Here is a 19,896-nt window from a genome sequence, read left to right as displayed (position 1 = left end):
AAAGAAAGAAAGAAAGAAAGAAAGAAAGAAAGAAAGAAAGAAAGAAAGAAAGAAAGAAAGAAAGAAAGAAAGAAAGAGAAAAAAAGAAAGCAAGCTACATATCCAAATTAATTCACTTAAGTTTATTTATTGACTCACTGCAATGCTCCCTGCAATGGACCAGGCCTGTGCTAGGAGTCTGGAATTCAAAAATGAGTAAATCAGATAAAAATTGCTCACTCAAAGCATATGGGAGGCTAAGCATTTCCCTGGGGAATAGCTGTTGTCACCACCTGAAATATTTCTGGTATTCTGTTCTTGATATTTCCCTCAGGTACTTGGGGAGGACACTTCTGTGGGTACCTGTCATCAAGTCTGATCTCTGTCCTCTAAAGTTAAATTTCATTTTCTCCTATAAATAACCCTTCATAAGTATTTGGAGACTCTGGCAGAGGTCAGGCACTTGCTGCAAACTATTTTTTTTATTTTTAAAGATTTTATTTATTTATTTGATAGAGAAACAGCGAGAGAGGGAACACAAGCAGGGGGAGTGGGAGAGGGAGAAGCAGGCCTCCCGCTGAGCAGGGAGCCCAGTGCGGGGCTCGATCCCAGGACCCTGGGAACATGACCTGAGCCAAAGGCAGACGCTTAACGACTGAGCCACCCAGGCGCCCCAACTTGCTACAAACTGTTGATGGATATGTATCACATCCTCTTTCTGAACAGATCATCAAGATCATCATTTTTGATCCTGCATCTTTAGGAGGGATGCCTTGAGTTGTGATGTAGGAAAGTAATATCCACTTAGTGGACGGATCATTTGAGTCAAGCCTGGCAGTAAATGGGGTGACAGATTTCACAACCTGCCTGCCTGTGATTTGTGCCTAAGATTTGAATTTGGGAAGTGATCAAAAATCATTAGGAGTAAAAGCTTATGTGGAATAAAATGAACCATCTTATTCTAAGAACATTTACCTGTGTTAGGAAGGAGGTGGGAAAGATGTGCTGAAATTTTTAATGGACTTGTTGAGAAATTGAATAGTAAATTTCTGTTTTCATGCATGTAATCTGACCACAGACTAAGAAGAAGAAGAAGATTATTATTTAGGAAATAAGTTCTGTAAGTCATTCACTCACTCACTGTGCTGTTTTTCTTTATTGGACAAAGACCTAGATTACGGAAATTTTTAAAAGAGGTTAAAGCAATGACACCTCATGGGAATAAATAGATATACTACGAGTTATTTGATGTGTACCTATTATGTACCATTGGTCTTTGCTTTACATGATTTTTATTTAGTCTTCTCAGTAACATTGTAGGTCTATACTATAGTTATTTGATAATACACTGGGGTTTATAAAAGAGAAATATCTTGATGAAGATTATATAGTCAGCACACACAGCTAATATTGGAATTCAGGACTGTCAGACTCCAAATCCTAAACTCCTTTTTTTTTTTTTTTTTTTAATCACGGTTGCTTTTTAAGATTAACGAGAGCTCATTTACCTATACAATATTCTGGGGCGTTCACTTTTTGCAAGTTCATTACTTTTTGCATATACCGTATATAAAGATAACTTGAGAACTCAGGTCCTGAAGATTTACCTCTCCACTTCTTGCCCCTGTGTCTTTGTAAGTTTTCTCTACTATTTCTAAATGAGACACATACTACATGTTGGAAAATAAAACATATATTTAACATACAAATGTCTTCGATCTTGGACATAGAGACTAGTTTCACTGCTGAAGTAATGTTAAGAATAGTGTGAACCATTTTAAAGACTGAAAGCCCTTCTTTTTAAAGGAAACTCTCCCCAGCCCTCAGGTTGTCATCTCGTCTCCGACACAAACAAGCTGATTCCCACATGACACACCCAGAGCCTGCCCTGTACAGACTCATTTACAGCGACTCCATTTAAGTCACACTTGGTAAATTTTTCCCCAGAGACCTGGCTCAAGTAGAGCGGAGCCGTCTGCATTAGCCACCATGCACAGGCAAGCTGAGTGACAGGCATGTGTAATCTGTTCGTTTCAGATCTCTGTGGTGTTTTGTCTCTTAATGATGGCACTGCCTATAAAACCAGGACTGTGAAGCCCCCGGACTTGACCTGGTCCTGCGCTGGGACACCATCTAAGGTGAGGCAAAACCACACTGGATTACTATACTCACCTGCTGAGCTCACCTCTTTGGGAAGATAATCATTTTGGCCAAGGCAGTGGCCCCAGATAATGAGACTAGGGTTCAAAACACTTTGTCTGGAACTGAAAGCCCTTCCCAGTCTGTTCAACCTCACTTTGTGCTACTTGCACCAAGAATCCTCCACTCCACGTGACTTAAGCATTATTCCTGTCCTATCAGAGCTTCTCATTCTTGCCTCTACATCTGTGCCCTTACTATTCAGCAGTTTTGCAGTTGGTATGAGTTGAGTTAGATGGCCTTGAGGATTATTTCTAACATGATGCCTTGGTGTTCCCTGGCCTTTCTTCCACTGATCTATATCCACTGTATCCCCCATCAGAATGCTAAGCTGGCTGTGCTTCTGGGAAGGCTAAAGGAAAGGACCTGTATAAAATCATGTAAAGCTAGCAACTTCAATGTAGTTATCGCCTCCAAACTCTAGAATTCTGTTTCACTCTTTGTATATTTAATTTCATAATGTTCTCTACTAATGATAGGATTGTTGGTTTTATACCCACGCTCTGCTCCGTGTCTGCAACAAGATGAATCTCTTTGAAGAGTAGCGAATTCCTTATCAGACTTGTGTATTCCCACACTGCTCTTTACACTCCTGGGAACTCAGCAAATCTGCCAATTTTATCAAGTGTTTTTTGTTTTTTTGTTTGTTTCTTTTGTTTTTTTCTGTTTCCTAATATCCCTCCATGTGTATATCTCACTTCTCTAGAGCATGCAGCAACTTCAAATTCCATATCATTAAAAACAAAATTTAACCAGGGGGAAATTTAAAGACAAAGACACATACAACAACAAAATTTTGAAATGCATTCATTTTATTTATCATCCTCCCATCTCACCAGGATTTATGTTCTAAAGAAAATTCTTCCACATACTTAGGGACCAACTCTCAAATCTACTAGATAGGAGATCCTTGGGTGAGAGACAAAGAATCAGAATTCTACCCTAAGATCCCATAGATCCCCAATTGGGTATTTTCTACACAGAGGGAAAAAAAATAACTGTCACAAAAAAGTTAATCAACTACAGCAATTTCAACAATTATCTTATATTGCTTTGTAGATTTAAAAAATATAAAATAAAAACAACTGGAGTATACTGGTAAGCTCAGCTTTCACAGAAGGTAAACCTGGATCCACTTTTGACAGCTCCCTTTCTCCATGTGTGCTTTTGGGCACGTTATTTCACATCTCTGCCTCAGTTTTATCATTGGTAAGACAGGCATAACAGTGGCATTCACCTCCTAGAATTGTTTTAAGAATTAAAATTAGTATGGCAGGTAACATGTTTAAAGCGGTGACTGGGGAAAAAAAAAACAAGAATGGAACTGGTATTAACTATCACTTACATTTGTTTCTCAGGAGTCTTATGCTTTTGAATAATTTTAATTTCTCCATTTTATAGACAAGAATGAAAAGGAGCCTCCATGAACTATGGGTGATGTGTATCTGAAGACCTTAGGTATTTTGAATTCAAATCATGTGTTCTTCCCTTACTGGATGACATTTTGTCAGATGACACTTCCATTTTTTTAAAGCAATCATCACTTTCTAAAATAACTTTTTATGTAATATGTCTGTTGCCCTTACATCTCCACTAAGATGTAATTTGGATGATGGCACCGTGTTTGCCTTGTTCATGGAAATATCTCTGGGACTTGAAACTGTGCCTGCCACATAAGTATCTATAAAGTGAATGAATGAATGAATGATTAGACTATAGAGTATATCTGTGTTGGGGGGGTTGGTATTTTCAGTCTTTCCTCCCTTCACAAAGGAGCTTATACCACCTCTGTTAAATACTTCTTCACAGGTCCAGGGTCACAAAACAAAAGAGGAATTATTGATATTGTGATTGGCCAGAACTTGACCTATTGAATAAAATGATTATCATCAGCGAGGTAGGCTCTACTCTTTCTCACTTCCTGTTGCACTCCATGTAGCAACAGGACAGATGAATCAGAATCCTCTTTTTTTTTTTTCTGTTGCTTCCATGTAATTATGAAGGTGAGTGGACTTAAGTGGTCACCTTAGGGAATGACACTTGGTCTAAGGCTTCACAATATATTGATCAAGGCTGAAGGAAAAGCTAAGCACTGGCCCAGGGTAAGAACTAAATATGAGACCCCACTGGCTTGAGTCTTAGTGTTAGTGTTAACAAACCTTTCTGTCTGAGTTCTACAGCTAGTAACTAAGAAGATCTTGGCTTCCATGTTGTCATTGTTCTCTGCATTTAGATTCCTTAGAATATCAGAAGCCACGAAGGGATGATTGGTTGGACAGGAAAGAATTTGGAGAATCTTGGGTCCTTGACCATGATATCACTAAGTATTCAGCTTCATCCTCTAGTAGGCCTCCTATCTTGCATTGCTGTGAACTAGCTTAGAGTGGCAACAAACTTTGGAGAAAACAGAGAACATTGTTGCTTTTGATTAATTTAATGCCAGCTGTGTTGAAGCTATCCACCTAAGACCATGTATTCCTGAACACCACAGGTTTTCAGGTTTGCAAAACCCCTGTGTATATCTACACCTAGGTACTCTATATGGGGAAGTATATAACTTAGCGATCAAAAGCTTTGGGCTTTGAGATCAGAAAAATATTGTGATTCTTCCACTTAATAGGTTGTGATATTGAGAATGAAACTAAGACTTGATTTATTCATCAGTAAAATGTCAATAATGCCTGAGAAAATTAAATTGGATAGTGTTTGCAAAATGCTTAGTCTAGTCCCTGGTGCCTTCTAAAGGGAATCAGACTGGGCAGTAATAGTGAAGTGTGTATTAGTGTGTAAGTGTATAGGTTGTGGTGAGGGTGAAGGGCTTGTAATTTGCCTGTATGTGGCAGCACGCACATACCAGAATCACAGGGAATATGGGCAGATTGTAAGAGGCAAAGAATTGATATGTCATAAATCACTTTATATAAATAAAAGGAAATCACCTTGTGTTATTTTAAATCACCTCACTTTTGCCTTCTCAGTTAGAAGAGAAACACAGAGGCAGGGACAGGCCCAGCATATTTTTCAGAAGCTGAAGAATGAAAGTATGTAGAAAGCAACCACTGACTGAGCCCAAGATGCTTGATGTGGTTTCAAGCAGGTGTACCTACTGAATTTTGACAACTACTATATGAGAAAGAAGCAACTGGTAATTGTGAGGCCATCAACAATGCTATTGTAGGAAACTGGGTCATGGCTTGGCTCCAGATCATGGAACGTCTACTGGGGGGCGAGCACCATAATCACAGACACATTTCTTCCCCAGCTCTATTCCACAATTGCAAACTTTAAGTTCTGTTCCCAATGTTTTCATTATGCAACCAAGGAATTTTGTGTTCTGAGTGTGGATAGGATTTGAAATTGACAAAACTACTGGGTTTCTTAAGTTTCCAAGGACCCTGGTTTTGTTTACACTTTTGCACCTTCTGTTTCAGTGACACAGTGTGTCAGCACCTCTGAGAGAAGTTCCTTGAGGGAACTGAAAGGTGGCTCTTCTGGAGAATTGTTGACAGTTATGACCCAAGCCTTGCAATCTGCATGATGTGGGTTTGATGAATATTTATGAAAACAGTCAATGTGCCAGTCACAGTGAGAATTTCATTTCAGGACAATTTTGTCACTCATTTCTTATAATAACCTTGTGTGGGAGCTGTCAGTGTTGTTTTCTGAACTAACAATACAGAAACAGACCTTGTCCAAGGTCACACAGCAAACTTGTGGTTGGGCTAAATCTACTATCAAAATATTATTTTTCTAGGTTTATTGTTCTAATTATTTCCTAATTAGACTGAGAATCTGTCTTTAAGTAATGGAATCATAGTATTTCTTAAAAATATAAACTTTGTTTGTCCTATTTATTTCTCTTTAAAACCCTATATGAATTAGTGTTTCAAAATGTGGAAAGAAAGCCCTAGAGTAATACATCTTAATTTGTGGTTCTGGACTCTTCCTTGGATGGACCTCAGGATGCCTGAACTTATTTACATTTCACTTCATCTGTATGCGTATGCACACTGTGTAAAGATAGGGCCAGAATATTCTCCAAGTCCTCTGAGAATTTCCAACGCCACAAAACAGATAACAATTGTTAATTCTTGTTAAAATAGAAAATAATTCTATAAACATTTCTTTCCTAATCAAACATTTCTGCTTATTTGACCCAAAGAGAAATAATACATAGCAAATTAAGAGATACCATTCTCATTATTTTCATTCCATCCTAGAAGAAATGTGAGTGCCGAGGTCTCTAGAGAGTGAGCTTCCTTATTAACTATCACTTACAGAAGATCATTTAAATATGAATTGCCTTCATTTTTAGTCAACCTGAACATTAATTTAAACCCATGGAGATCAACCTAAATTCTAGACAGAGAAACAGAAAGGATGATTATGAGTTCAACTGGAAAATAAGAGGCCCATTATGTTTCAGAATCATGTCTGGTTAAAATTAATAGCATTTCCTATCTTGGATTTTGAAATTTGGGAAGTTCTAACTGATTTTTATCATGCTATTTTAATGGTGGAGGGTGGAGTGTTGGGTAAGCAAGGAAATAAAAGAAACACACTCAAAGAGGTACCCTCAGGAGAAATGATTGAGTCAGTACAGATTAATTCCATGCTAATCCATTATGATTTGAAAGGCTGCTAATTAGTTATTGAGGTTCCCAATTACTTGGATACAGAGCAAGGCCTTAATGGACCTTCATCAAAAGAAGACAGATCACTTTTCAACATTATTTTAAAGGAACAAAAATTTACTGTAATCTAATTTTTTTGAAGATTTTATTTATTTATTTTGACAGAAAGAGACAGCGAGAAAGGGAACACAAGCAGGGGGAGTGGGAGAGGGAGAAGCAGGCTTACCCCAGAGCAGGGAGTCCCACGTGGGGATCAATCCCAGGACCCTGAGATCATGACCTGAGCCGAAGGCAGACGCTTAATGACTAAGTCACCCAGGCGCCCTTGTAATCTATTTTTTTTTTAAATGATTGTCCATCCAGGTTTATGGTCTGTATTTGTAATTCTTTGTCAGGTTTTGGTGTAGTGGTTATGTTAGCTAAAGAAATGAATTGTGAAGTGTCCCTTTCTCTATTTTTTATAGATATTATCTTACCCTTAAATGTTTGACAGAATTCACAAGTAAAACCATCTGAACCTGTAGTGTATTTTATCAGAAGGTCACTGAATATAAGTCATTTCTTAAATATATAGAGGCTATTCAGATTATTTTGTCTTAAGTTAGTTTTGGTAACATGCTTTAAAAATGCCTTTTTCATCAGAATTATTGAATTAATTGGAATAAATTGGCTCATAATATTCATTTATTCTTCTTTATAATTTCATTAGATGCCATAACGATGTTTCTTCTTTCACTGCTGATATTGGTAACATTTTCTTTCTTTCTTTCTCTTTCTTTTTCTCTTTCCTTCTTTTCTCTAATTACTCTGCTACCGTTTATTTATTTTTTTAAATATTTTATTTTTATTTATTTGAGAGACAGCAAGAATGAGAATGTGAGAGAGAGAGAGAGCAAGTGAGCACAAGCCAGATGCAGGGGGCTGGGGAAGGGCAGAAAGAGAGGGGCAAGTCAGACACCCCACTGAGCAGGGAGCCCAAAACAGGCTCCACATGGGGCTCATCCCAAGGTCCTGGGATCATGACATGAGCTGAAGTCAGATGCTTAACCGACTGAGCCACCCAGGTACCCTAGTGTTTATCAATTAAAAAAAAATAAAGCAAAAAAAAAAAATAAATAAAGCAAGAAATAATGAACTGTGAGGTTTGTTAATTTTATTTATTGTTTTACTATCAATTCCATTGATTCCTGCTAATATTTGAAAGCAATTTTTAGATTTTGAAATGTACCCTTTTGTATGTGAATTTCTAACTATTTACTACTTCATATATTTTGTGACATTAATAAATCATGTTTCTGTCTCCCCAAATGGTTATCTAATTTCAGGCATATTACCTACAAAGCAGCCAAAATAACGAATTTTTTTTAAGAGGAATCATGGACAACTTGCTTTCAGGCTTTAGTTGTTTTATTTATTAGGGAATGCTAGATCCGTTGCTATCATTGTTGTTTTATCTCGACATACTGATAAAATCAGTAATTATTTCTATCCTACAAAAATGGATTTTATGTACTTTGAAAAATAATAATTAAATTATAAAATAACAGTTAATGGACACAAGCTGGAAATTGCATCAGTTAAGGGAGAGCAGGCTAAAAATTCCATCACTTTTAAGATTTATTCAGCACAGAGAAGCTTCCAAGAAAACAAGAAAAAAATTGGTTTATGGGCTCTTTCTGCATTAGTATCTATTATTTTCAAGATTTACTCAACTGTTCCAAAAGGACACATTAGTCAAAGTGAATACTCAGGTATAAATCAAAATTGTCTCCTTTAGGCCATCTAATATCCTATTGCAATACTAATATGGTTCATAAAAACATTTTATACTGAAAATGAATGAATATTGCTGGAAATGGAAAGTGCAAAGCTTTTTCTTTTCTTTGTCAATCTTCTAGCCTTATAAATATCAGATTCACTATCTAACATATTTGAATCACTAGATAGCATTAGTTTCTTTGGTTTTAAAATAATTTCTGGAATTCTAACATTTTCTGTACTCCCTGTAGATCATATAAACCACTGATTATTTATGATAATGGGGAACTCAAGAATGTGTAGTTGAAATCCATAGATAACATAAAAAAATCATCAATAGCAAAATTGATTGATTATAATTTTACCTCTGTCAATTCCTCATTCATAGGAAGGGACTGACAGTAAGATCAAGGTCAATTTTGGATATGCTCTACCTTATCCAAAAGGTAGAATGTGGATGAAAAAAGAAAGAAAGCATTTTAGATAATTTGCAAAAATTATTTATAGCTACAGAACTTATCATTCAAATTTTTGAGCTGAGATTTTATTAATCTTCAATCTGAATTTCTCCTTAAAAAAACAAACAAAAACAATGAAAATTAGTAACAACAGCCACAGATCCTGTGCATGAAGTTTTGGTTTTCCTACTCTCAAAATTTGCCATGCATTCTGCTGTCTTATATATTTTCTAATGATAATCTTCTATCTCTGTAAGTGTGATGGCTTGGGGGGTGTTTTGGGATGAGATAAAATTTTAAATCAGTGAATTTGGACAAAACAGATAGTGCTTCAAAATCATGTGAACCAATCCCTTATAACATATTTGTTTCTATACATGTACACATCTGTATTATTTAGGATCCTGTGGTCCGTTTGAGAATCCAACTTTCCCTATGAAGGAAAAGAAAGAAGGAGAAAATGGATACTACATCTGAAAATCTTCTGGTAGCACATGTACCCATCCCTTCTTTGCTCAGTGGAAACAGAAGGAATTAACAGACTGTGATTATCTCTCATTCTTATTCAATAACACACTACGAGGTTTTGTGGGTCTTTTCTGAGAAGAGAATTTGTATATCCGTAGTAACATGATTGAAAAGGTGTCCTATTGAAAGTTTCTCTTTGGTTAAAAATTTGTATAGCTTATTTCCTATGTTTCAGTTATATATTTTTGAAAAAGTTGTCTCTCAAGTCCAAAATGAAGTAACATTTAGGTGGATGTTGCCACTCGATCTGGTGGAGACTGGTTGCAGATAGACAGAAATGAGGACCCATTATGCACACTACCTTGAAAACCCCCAAAAAACTGAATTAGCACTGGGATCAAGGGTCAGTCTTCACAGAGCCAATTAAGACATCTACTTCAGGCAGAGTCTAGAATCCATAAGCATAATATTTACCTTGCATTTTCAAAGATAAAAGGGCAGCAAAACAATTTGGGCTATTTTTTTTTTCTTCTTCTTGGATGTCTTGGGATTTTCTTCTCTAAAAGCAAATCCTTAAGACCTAGCACAGAAGAGAAGCAAATTGGCAAGTTCTGAAAGAGTACCATTGAAATCTATCTGTGGAATTCACTCAGGAAGAAGCACCAATGGGAGACAGCTCCATAGACTTGGTACATTTCCCTGACAATGAATTTGATCATCAAATCAGAGCAAAGTGTTCTTACAGATGATGAAAAGTGATGTATGCAAAACTCACAGAACCTGTATGTTGATCGTGGACAATGTTAAGAGGGCTAATCAATACAAAACTCTATTTTCTCTCCCACTATTTCTTTGGAATTTTATCTCAATAGGGGGATTCTTTCTATTTCTTAGATGAAAACTCCAAAGGCTCACAGTTGTTGTGCTCATTCTCTGGTAAAGTCTTAAGTGTACTTTCAGTTGCAGTTAAAGTCTCTGTTAAAATACCTAGTCCCATGCAATAATTAAAATACCCTATATTTCCTCAAGTGCAGAAGTTATATGTTAAATTTTTTAGTACTGATACTGAAGGTTCCCCTCACCTGGCTTAATTTACTAGGATAGTAAATACCTCCATACTCTCCTTCTTTTGAAGGGAGAGAGACTCCAAAACAGTTTTCGTCAAGAAAATACTATTCACAAAATCATTTCTGAAACATATTTTACATATTTATCAGTTGATTGAGAGGCATTAATAAATTTGAAGCCATCAATATGACATTTGCTTTGAATATTTGTATTTTGTTCTGGCACCTAAATTTGGTATCTGCATCTTCAGATCTCAGTTGCAATTTAAATGCAATCACTCCATTCCATAATGAGAAATTATCTGAAACAGAGAAACCATTATCAAATTAGGGCAAGTCTGTGAAGTGAGCATTAGGAGAAATATTCACCTGGTGAGCTCTACAGGTTAGGAGAATTCTGGGGATGAACACATTGCTCGTAAAGTTGAAGCAAATTGCAATTCCCCAGAAGAAAGAAATCCTTGGAAACATGAGATCAATTTCAGAGTCAGATCAATTCCTATTACAAAGCAGACAGTTGCTACAAGAAAGAAATCCCACATATGTGAGACACATGGGAGAAAAGCACATTAAACACACCTCGTGTCAAATTAAACATCAGAGCATTTATGCAGTCAAAGTTCCATGGAAATAATGAATGTGGGAAATCCTTCACCAAGAATTCCTCCCTTGCAACATCAGAGGATTCATATTGGAGATAAATGCTATGAATTCAGTGGAAATGGGTAAGCCTTCAATCAAAAGAAGCAACTTTTCTAAAATGAGAGACTCCACACTAAAGACAAACTCAGTGAACGCAATGGGCCTAGCAGTCTTCACTGTGAAATAATGTTCTCATTAAACACTATGTGATCTGCAATATATTGGTTTTCTTCTCATAATATCATTCCACCTTCTTTAAAAAGTAGATCTAGACAAATCTCACTATGCATGTTGGGACTGTAAGGATTCCTGATTTGCAAAACACTTTGATTATCTAAGAATTAAACTTTATTCTGGAAAGATGCCACTGGGACCACTGTAAGAGTTTGGGTGTGAGGAGAGACCAAGCAATCTTACTTATTTTTTAGTGTCATTACCATCAATGTGGCAAAATATGAATAATTATTGCAATCATTCATTTGATGCTTTAGTTTTGCACAGTGGCAGTATCATAGCCAATGAGGTTTATCCGAGGCATGATTATTGCTAATTCATTTGATGCTTTGATACTTAGTGGCTGTTCATGTGTGAGGCATTGTGTGGGTAAGCAAGACCTTGCTACCACACTTTCAATGAACTACAACTCATTAGGGGGATCTTTTTAACATTTCCCTATTTCTAGGAGATGTCTCAACTCATTTCCAAGTCAGCAATGAAAACACACTTGCATTTTGGTAAATCAGCTCTAGAGCACAAAGAATGATCAAACAGAGGGGCTATGGTTAAAAAGGTAGACTCCCCTTCATTTTGATTTTAAGTGGGTTCCTAGGCTTCATATTGGATTCACTGAATCAGAATCCCTAGAGACACAGCTCCTGATCTGCAATCTACTAAGCAACCCTGGTGAAGCTGAGGCATGAGGCTGAGATGACTCTCTTAGGGCTTTGCACATTCTTTTTTGAAGTTTCCCAAACTAATTTAGGGCGCCAGTTACCCTGAGCCCCTAAAGAAACCATTAAACTCCTTTATAAAATGCTGCATCAGTAATTCAATTTCCTAAATAATTAGGACGGGCAGACCAGGAAAGAACTGGGAGTAAAAGGGGGCTTATCAGTGGAGTAGAGAGGGAGGTAAATATTTAAAGTACGTATTTTTGGAGTTTTCAAGACTGCAGCTGGCATAGTGTGCTAAGGTATTTTTATTGTTTTGTCTTTTGATCTTTCAAATTATAGAATATAATGGTCCTGAGTGTAAATAAGTGTTTATTGAATCATACTTACCTTTACATCTGATAGTGATATAACATTGAAGTTTTATAATCTGACTGGAGAGTATAGAACTCACGGTCTTGCCACCAAATTCTCTATTCTGGTCTCCTTGTGACATCCAAGTGCAAGCCTCAGCCCCGTCTTCATTCTCTTCCTTATAAATCCCTCCAATCAGGGGTTGTTTTCCCTTTTCTCACGGCCTGAACAAATGCTATGGTCCTTCATGGTCACTGTCAGAGAAGACTTCCCTGAGTGACTGCACACTAGCTCTCTTAACTTCTCTGAAGTGTGGTGCCCATAATATTTCCCCTTGTGATTTTATACTATATATATATATATATGTATATATATATATATATATAATCACTTTGATTTCTAGAGGGCAGAAAGGATCCTGCCTTTTGGTTCCTTCAGATTCCTCATATTTCATAGGTCATAGAATATACTTGGCATATTTGCTTAATGAAATCATGTATGTATTCCTGGTTTTACTTACTTTCATAATTGTGCTTATCACTGTATCATAGTATATTTGAACTTTCTCAGACCCTGAATCACAAAAGTAGGACCTTATTGAAATATTGCATTAATTAAGTTAAGCATTAATAATGTTAAATAATCAAAACACCTGTTTCAATATATTGTACACTCTTATTCTCAAATAATCAGAATAGAAAGGATTACAATAGTCTTTGACAACAGGTAGTTGCTTTTTTTATACTTACAGATACTGATTGGTACAATTCATACGTAAGTGATCCTCAGAAAATGGACTCCTCCTATTAGGTCTCAACTAGTTAGTGGTACTACTCTTATTCTAGTTTTAGAAGATTATTTTGAGGGGCATCTGAGTAGCTCAGTCAGTTAAGCGTCTGCCTTCAGCTCAGGTCATGATCTCAGGGTCCTGGGATCGAGCCCCGCATTGGGCTTCCTGCTCCGCGGGAAGCCTGCTTCTCCCTCTCCCACTCTCCCTGCTTGTGTTCCCTCTCTCGCTGTCTCTCTCTCTGTCAAAGAAATAAATAAAATCTTTAAAAAAAAAAAAGAAGATTATTTTGAGGGATTTAGAAAATGCACTTAAGCAGGATTCAATGTATTATTTAATAGCAGAATTGATCTCTTGACATAATACGTGAATGTTCTGGATGATGAATTGTAAACAACTTGATACCGGCCTCTGAAGCACTTAATATTTATTTCATCTACTATATAAACAGGATCTTGTTTTCCTTTCTCTGGTAGTAATTATGGAGAATTAGATGTTTATGAACAGTCTATAGAGGTCTTTATTTCAAAGCAACATATCATCAAAGCCCTACAAAGGTTATCCTCCAGAAACACAATTTCCTGAACTTCTTTAAAACCAAAGTGAAAGAATGAAATGAGGAGAGCATCTTATTCAAGAAATGTACATTTCACTGACCAGGAATGCACACATCTATTTGTACAGCCCAAGAACTTAAGATCTGGCTCACAGATTTGCTTCTCTAATTGAAGGAAGCAAGGGAGCTCCACTGATGGTTTCCTGAAATGCGATACGAAAAATGTGTGCCAGTGAGTAGACATTGAAGCAAGACTCTGAGCCTACACATTGCCACTGAAGTTAAGCACAGGAGGAAATTCAATAAAAATGCATTCTGACAAGAAATTACTTTTTATGGTATTTTAAGTTAGGAATAACACTGGAAGGAATGCAGAACTAATTAAGTATCATATTTTGGGTTTTTTCTCTCCTCAACCCAGCAAGAGAAGTATAGCTGAATGGGTGGATAAAATACATACAGACAAGTGTTTAGAAGTGGTAATAGAAGAAAAGTCTTTAATAAACAACTCCTGAAAAGAGAAGACAGTGGAATTTAAACCCTCAACCTCAGACAGTCTGAACACAGTAGTGAAACACCAATGGTAAGAGAACCATACTTTTATCAAAATGGAAAATTAAGTGACCTGCTGGAACACATGGAATAATTGGACTCGACAATGTCTGTGTCATCCTAAATAGGTAGACCAGGATTCTATACTCAAAATTTCCCCAGCAGCCCTACCATGGCCTACATGTTGAGTAGCTAGCAGCATTGCCAAAGCTTTCTGAGAGATTATATATTGACTGTATTAAAATGCTTTTTGTATGGTCTTGCTTTTAGCTTTATTTTGGGGCTGATGGAAGATAATAGAATCTGGTGTTAAGGCAGATCATAGTGAAATCTTTTAAATGTTAGATAATGAATCAATTTAAAAGGAGACTACTATTTGCACAACAAAGTCTCTCATTAAGCTTTGTATATATCATCCTTGATCAGTAAATAATTTGTAAATCTGGATTTTAATTTAAAGAAATAAAAAAAAACAAACTTTTAGTTCTGCTTAGGTATGGTATTTAACACAGTGTGGGCTTCAATACAGAACATTAAATGATCCACAGTTGATCCAGGCAGGAATTGGGACTTCCATAAGGTAGGGAAAGTCATTTTTTTTAGTTCTTTCTAAATTTGGGAACAAAAACAACATATGGGATCCTAGAAAATTTGTTTATTCTATCCACCTGCTTCTTGCCTTCAAGTCCCGTAGTTATCCAGAATGAAGGCACACTGTAAATCTGCACCATTTCTTCTGCATGTTAGGGACTGTAGAGTTGTCAGGGCAGATGTTTCAGAAAGGGCAAGGCCATAATAAAGGAAACCAACTTGAAATGAGCTATCAAGTTCAGAGTAGCTCTTTCCCTTTCCCTTGCCTTCACATCAAGGGAGGCTGTTAAACTCTGACAAATAAAACGGTTTATAGGCACCGGCATTTTAGATTCCAGAAATCCCATTTTGAAGCCTTGGAACACATTCAAAAATGCACACAAGATATCCCCATGGTACCAGCTGTGTAGGCAGATTTCCTAGAGAATGGCAGGTTGATTCTCTTTTCCCTTCTTTGTCAAACTTTCTGTTGCTGTGGTGTTCAAGCGACCCATATACTTCCAGCTAAATGCATCTAGACACTATAGTAAAATGCAAATATGAACCCCAAAGATGTCCTCCCATTTGCCTTGAAAGTAATCATCTCTTGGTTCTGCAAGAATTATTGTTAGATGACTCCCCTGAACCCCATTTAAGGTCATTTAGTCAGAAGGGCTGCCAAGCTGATTTTGGCGGCCTCCACACAGAGGCCAAGTCATTGGAAGTTTGGAGCAGTTGTGTGTTTTATCAGAGAACTCTCTGTCCTCCGTGTGTCACCAGTCCCCAACATCACCCGAAACACAGCTTGGTTCTGCTTTTCTGAGAAAGCTCCAAGTGTTGAGGGAGTTCAACATAAAATTTGAACACATAAGTTACAGACTAACTTTTTTTAAAAGGCTGGAGAGAGATGAGACATGGGTTACCTACGGGGTCAGGACACACTGGAGGGTGTTAAGGAATTGGGAGAGGGGGTCGTGTGTTAGGCAGTGACTCTGTTGGGAACATTGACAGAGCACTGACTAGTGTGCTCAGGAGGCATGTGTATCTATAGTCCAAGAGATGAGTCAGGGATGGGGATTTATAATTTAGGGTCATTGATAACACAGGTAGTGATAGAAGGCATACACTTGGGTGACATCATCTGAAGAAAATATATAGAATGATAAAAGGGCTGAGAGAATAAGCCTGAGCAACCCTGACATTTAAAAGCTGTAAGTTGAAGAACAGAATCACAGTAAGACATTAGAAAGGAAATTAGCAAAAATACAGGAGCACCAAAATAAAAAATAAATAAATAAATAAATAAATAAATAAATAAATAAGTCAATGATGTATAAGGCTATAGAATTTCAATAAGAAAATGAATAACTGAATATTGGATTTGACAATAAGATGTCACTGATTTTGAGAACAATCTTCCTGGAATAATATATTTGGAAAAGCTAGACTCTAGGAATACATTTTCATACTTAGCTTAAAAAGTAACCTAGACAAGCAAACATCCATCAACGTGATAAAATACCCAACTATTAACACTAGGATAGAGATAACTGTAAAGTTTTTCTCCAGTATATTCTAACGGGCAGGAAGACAGTCTTGGCAGAAAAAAGAAAGGAATTGATGTTTTCCTGGATCCAATGGAAAAAGTACATTTTGGCTTTTCATTCTCTAAATATAAGGAAGATTTGAAGGGCCTTTCCAGTCTCTAAATAAGCATAGTTCATTGCCTGGTACTTCTTTTTAGAAAATGTACTATAAAATAAACAAAAGAGAGAGGAACAGATACTTTAATCAGGTGCTTTATATTTAGTGTATTCAAGTTTATGGTTAGTGCATAAATCCTTTCCATCTTCCCTGTATTTCTCTAACTAGATTCTGCTTTGTATTATCGCATGGGGTTTTTATGCCCTCTAAATTTACATTTTACAGATGCTTGGATTTATGGTAGCTCTTCCTTTTGATAGGTCACTATGAGATGTGATATGTCAGCTATTGATTTTATGAGAACATATGTTTATCTGGTTAATTTCCTCCAAAGACAATGCACACACTCAGAATGAGGTCAAGGTCACCAAAATTTTTAGCATCTTTGAAAATGAAGCCATTTGTATCTTAAGAGATTAAATACAGAAATTGTATTAAGAGATGTAAGAAGAAAATGCTCAAAAGTTTGCTACTTATGAGAATATTCACAATGGAGCTATAAAATTAAGTTAACACTCTATGGGGAGGGATAAATTGAGTCAGTTGGGAGAAGTAAGAGAAAATCTGAACCCAGAGGAGAAACTCAGACTCAAGCCTAGACTCTCATGATGCTTCACCTGGGCCTCCAGGCTGCAGTGTTGCTTTGATCCTTTGAATATTGACTGTATTTATGTGTAGCATGCCAAAAACAGCCCAGGCTTTTACAGTTATATAGTGCAGTTCATCGCTTTCTATAGGATAATGATTAAGAGTGTTGACTCTTGAACCATCGACAGCCTGAGTTCAAACTTCTACTCTAAAACGCATAGGTATAGCACTAAAGACATATAGATGAAATGGCTAGTAAATATTTTAATAGGTGTACAGAAAAATCAGTCATCAAGGAAATGTCTTTTTAAAAAGCTTTAAATTCATTGTCAAATGTTTAAAAATGTGACAATGCCCAGTGTTGCTGAGGGTACAGAAGGAGAATAACATTGTGTAGAGTGCATAATTAGTAAAGTCTTTTAGAAGCAATTTGCCAGTACGTACCAAAATAAAATATTCAATTTAAAAATATAAAAAAACAAAGAAAATAAAACACATAGTTGGAATGCCTGGGTGACTCAGTCCGTTAATTGTCTGCCTTCGGCACAGGTGGTGATCCCAGAGTCCTGGGACTGAGCCCCGCATTGGGCTCTCTGTTTAGCAGGGAGTCTGCTTCTCCCTCTCCCTCCCCCGCCCCCATTCCTCCTTCCCCCCAGTCATGCGCTCTTGCATGCATGCACACACTCTCTCAAATAAATAAATAAAATCTTTAAACAAAATAAAAAGAAAACACATGGTTATGTCCCTGAAACCTTCTGAGCTTTAATTTTCTAAGTTTAATGTAAGAGAAATATTTCATGGTGATTTAGAAAATCATATGAAATAAGATATGCAAAGTGCCTAGCATTTAGATAGTATACAATTATAGATTGTTATTATTATTATTATTATATATCTCAAATAGATAATTTTCTCTTAACTATGTGGACAAGGCATTTCTTAAAACCATGTGATGAGCCGAGTGATAAAGTAGACACTACAGAGATAAAGATAAATCAAGCACATCCCCTCTTTTAAAAGAGCTCATTGTCTGGTGAGGCAAACACGGCATGGATAAGTAGGCACTGTTTTGTCAAGAGTAAGATTAGAAGCTTGAATGACATTCTATAAATTTTCCAAAAGTACAGGTTGAGAAAATGCAGAGAAAAGCTTAAGAGTTGCAAATAATTAACTATTGCAATTAGCTATTGAAAATGTGTAATCTGCAAGACTAGATGTGCCACAGATTCATTTTCACTTGTAAGCAGGACTATTGGGTTCCATTGAGTTTGGTCTTTATCTGACATAAGATAGGCAGTCACTGGAGCAATTAAGAAGGGGTAGTCACACAGACAGGCTGGTGTTAAAAAATTCCTCCTGAAGACTGTTCGGAGAGCTAACATCAGGATCGAAGAAAGGTTGGTCAGGAAACAAGGATAGCAGTTCAAAAAAAAAAAAGAAGAAGAAGAAGAAGAAGAAGAAGAAGAAGAAGAAGAAGATAGCAGGAAGGGAAAAATGAAGGGGGGGCATTGGAGGGGGAGACAAACCATGAGAGACTGTGGACTCTGAGAAACAAACTGAGGGTTCTAGAGGGGAGGGGTGTGGGGGGATGTGTTAGCCTGGTGATGGGTATTAAAGAGGAAACATACTGAATGGAGCACTGGGTGTTATACGCAAACAATGAATCATGGAACACTACATCAAAAACTAATGATGTCATGCATGGTGATTAACATAACATAATAAAATAAAAAAAATGAGAAAATGTATGTAAAGTTCTAAAAATATGCCAAACATGTAGTAATTTTTATTAGTAATAAATTATTATTATCAGTGAAAAAAAAAGAATAGCAGTTCAAGTGAAGGGAATAGCAAAGATAAAGACCATAGCTTTAGAAAACTCTGTTCTGCAAGATCTTCTTCACTTATGCCTGAAAGAAGGGGCTTCAGGAGGTAGAATTAGCGATTCGTTGTGATTTCTTGGATGTAAGCAGATGAAGAGGAACGAAAGATAATTCTTAGGTCTCATACTTAGGTTGTCTTTTTTGTTCTTCGTGTCACCTTGCAATTAGTAGGTGCTCAATAAATGTTGAAGATGAAAAAGAGGAGGGTGGACAGAAGAATCCTTTTCATCCCTCAGGGATGTTGAATCTAGAGGGTTCTGCCAGTTCTCCATGGAGCTCTAAGGTTGTATTGAACAGGAATATTTGTAGAATTGGCACCACCCTCAGGAAAGATAATATTTAATAAGTGATATAGCCAAATGTAATATAGCTATAGAGGAGAGGAATACCATAAGGAAAACTACTAATGATAAGAAATTACTCACAAAGGTAAGGTCTTTGAAATTATAATAAACAAGCATTTTACCACCAAATTACTTTCTCTTGTATTTGAAATGCTTAAGGCTATGGTGCTAATTAACTTTGGGCCTTCCCTGGTATGGAGGCAGCTTAGCTAACTAAACCAATAGTGCTGTATATTAATTATGGTACAGACTTAAATAATTTAGGGAGCACTTACTTTTTTTTTTCCAAATGTTGTTCATATTTTGGTCCAAGATAACAGCATTAGTTTGCTTCAAATTTAACAAATGCTACTAATGATTCACCCTCTCTCTCTCTTTCCTCCCATCAATAATAGCCTGGATATAAAAATTAGGTCTTACCTTTGTGACAAAGATTAGGTTCAACTCCATGATAGCAAAGTGA

The 19,896-nt window shown here is 36.6% G+C and overlaps 1 pseudogene; it reads left to right on the top strand.

Moving 5' to 3' along the window:
• Positions 1 to 11,694: 11,694 nt before the first annotated feature.
• LOC112822899 (U4 spliceosomal RNA) lies at positions 11,695 to 11,759 on the top strand (annotated as a pseudogene).
• Positions 11,760 to 19,896: the final 8,137 nt, after the last annotated feature.

Source organism: Callorhinus ursinus, unplaced genomic scaffold (assembly GCF_003265705.2).
Source record: "Callorhinus ursinus isolate GAN/ISIS: 27379988/994484 unplaced genomic scaffold, GSC_fseal_2.0 scaffold8, whole genome shotgun sequence".
NCBI lineage: Eukaryota > Metazoa > Chordata > Mammalia > Carnivora > Otariidae > Callorhinus > Callorhinus ursinus.
This window is presented reverse-complemented; position numbering and strand designations above follow the sequence as displayed.